Source organism: Otolemur garnettii, unplaced genomic scaffold, assembly GCF_000181295.1.
Source record: "Otolemur garnettii isolate 467f Iridium unplaced genomic scaffold, OtoGar3 scaffold00239, whole genome shotgun sequence".
Taxonomy (NCBI): domain Eukaryota; kingdom Metazoa; phylum Chordata; class Mammalia; order Primates; family Galagidae; genus Otolemur; species Otolemur garnettii.
The window spans coordinates 1,514,386-1,516,998 of NW_003852634.1; positions in this window are offsets into that span (position 1 = coordinate 1,514,386).

Consider the following 2,613-nt stretch of genomic DNA (forward strand, 5'->3'; position numbering starts at 1 on the left):
CTGCAATTCCTTTATTAGGTATATACCCAGAAGACCAAAAATCACATTACAACAAAAATATTTGTATCAGAATGTTTATTACAGCCCAATTCATAATTGCCAGGTCATGGAAGAAGCCCAAGTGCCCATCGATCCACAAATGGATCAATAAACTGTGGTATATGTATACCATGGAATACTATGCAGCCATAAAGAAAGATGGAGACTTTACCACCTTCATGTTTACATGGATGGAGATAGAAAATGTTCTTCTTAGCAAAGTATCACAAGAATGGAAGAAAAAGTATCCAATGTACACACCCCTGTTATGAAATTAATTTAAACCTTTTATAAGAAAGCTATAACCTAATTATAGCCTAAGAATATGGGGAGGGGGGAAGGGAAGGGAAGGGGGTGGGTGAGTGGACGGAGGGTGATTGGAGGGATCACTTCTATGGTTTTTCTTTCAAGGGTACAAGTGAATCTTTCTAAAACTAGAATATAAACGTTGTAACACAATAACTAAGAAAATGACAAATGCTATGTTAATCGGTTTCATGAAAATATTTCAAATTGTATATGAAAACACCACAATGTACCCCATGATTACATTAATGTACAGAGCTATCATTTAATAAAGAAAAAAGAAATCAGCTAAATTAAACACAAAGTTACCAAGGACCTGGACATAATTAGGAAAAATACAGTAGAACTCAAGGAATTGAAAGAGTCATTCAAGGAGTTTCAAAAAATGGTGGAGAGTTGCAGCAACAGAAGAAATAATCTCTGAAATCAAAGACAAGACTTTTAAACTAACCTAATCTTTCAAAGAGAGAGAAAAGAAGAGAGTAAATTCAGAACTATCATTGAGAAAGAGAGATATGGGACTACACAAAATACACGAATTTAAAAATCATAGAGATTCCTTAAGGAGAAGAAATTCCTAACAGAATGGAAGCTTTACCTCAGGACAGCATGGTGGAAATTTCCCAAGCACTGCAAAAGACCCAGAAAATCAGATACTACATAGTTTCAGAATCCAGGCTGACTCATTTCAGACAAAGCATTTCCTAGACATGTTATAATTAACTTGGCTGAAGTCAAAATGAAAGAGAAAATTCTGCAAGCTGCCAGGTGTAAGAAACTTCTTATGTAAAGGGAGAAAATATCAGGATTACAGTGGACTTTTCAACAGAAACTTTTGAAGCCAGAAGATGGTGGTCATCTGACTTCAATCTTCTTAAACAAATTAATTTTTAATCTAGGATTCTGTACCCTGCTGAACTAAGTTTCATATGCAATGGAGAAGTCAAATATTTTACAGGCATGCAAACACTAAGGAATTTCATGACAATAAGACCAGCTATGAAGGAAGAACTCAGACCCATTCTTCACAGTGACCATCGTAATGGACAACCACCAAAGTAAAGACACGCAGAAACTAAAGAACCAAAGCTAGCTTCCACAATAGTTCAGTGGATAAAACTAAGCAAAATGCCTGCATAAAATAAAGTGAACAAAAATCTACAATACTTACCAATTCTCCCAAGAAATGTGAGTAGCTTGACTTTCCCACTGAAGAGGCACAGGCAGCCTGACACAATAAAAACACATAAGCCAATTATATAATGTATTTAGGAAAAGCATCTAACCTCCAAAGACAAAACAAGACTTGGGGTGAAGGGTTAGAAAACAATATTAGAGGATAATGGAAATCAGAAAATAGCATGGATTGGACTATTATTTGCAGATACAATTTTATTTAAACCAATGAAAGTAAAGAAAGACTATGATGAACACTGGTCATGATGATGAACATTGGTCAAGGGACCAATACAACAAGAAAACATTTCAAACCTAAATATTTATGCACCCAAATTAAATACTCCCAGAAACATAAAATGAACTCTAATTGATTCAAACAATATGATACCCTCCAAAACCATAATTACTGGGGACTTCAACATCCCACTGACAGAACTGAACAGATCCTCCAAACAAAAACTAAACAAAGAAGCAATAGACTTAAACACAACTTTAGAACAAATGAGCTTAACAGAAATGTGTAGAACATTCCAGCCCAATAAAATTAAGTATACATACTACTCATCACCCAATGGATCTTCCCCCAAAATTGATGATATCTTAGGGCACACAATAAATATCAACAAATTTAAAATAATAAACATTTTATACCTTGTTTTTCAGACCATCATGGAATAAAAGTAGAACTCAACTCCAATAAAAATCTTCATCTTCAAAAAGGGAATACTCCTACACTGCTGGTGGGAATGTAAACTAATACATTCCTTTTGGAAAGACATCTGGAGAACACTTAGAGAACTAATAATAGACCTGCCGTTTGACCCTGCAATTCCTTTATTAGGTATATTCCCAGATGACCAAAAATCACATTACAACAAAGATATTTGTATCAGAGTATTTATTGCAGCCCAATTCATAATTGCCAGGTCATGGAAGAAGCCCAAGTGCCCATCGATCCACAGATGGATCAACAAACTATGGTATATGTACACCACGAAATACTATGCAGCCATAAATAAAGATGGAGACTTTACGTCCTTCATGTTCACATGGATGGAGCTGGAAAATGTTCTTCTTAGCAAAGTATCA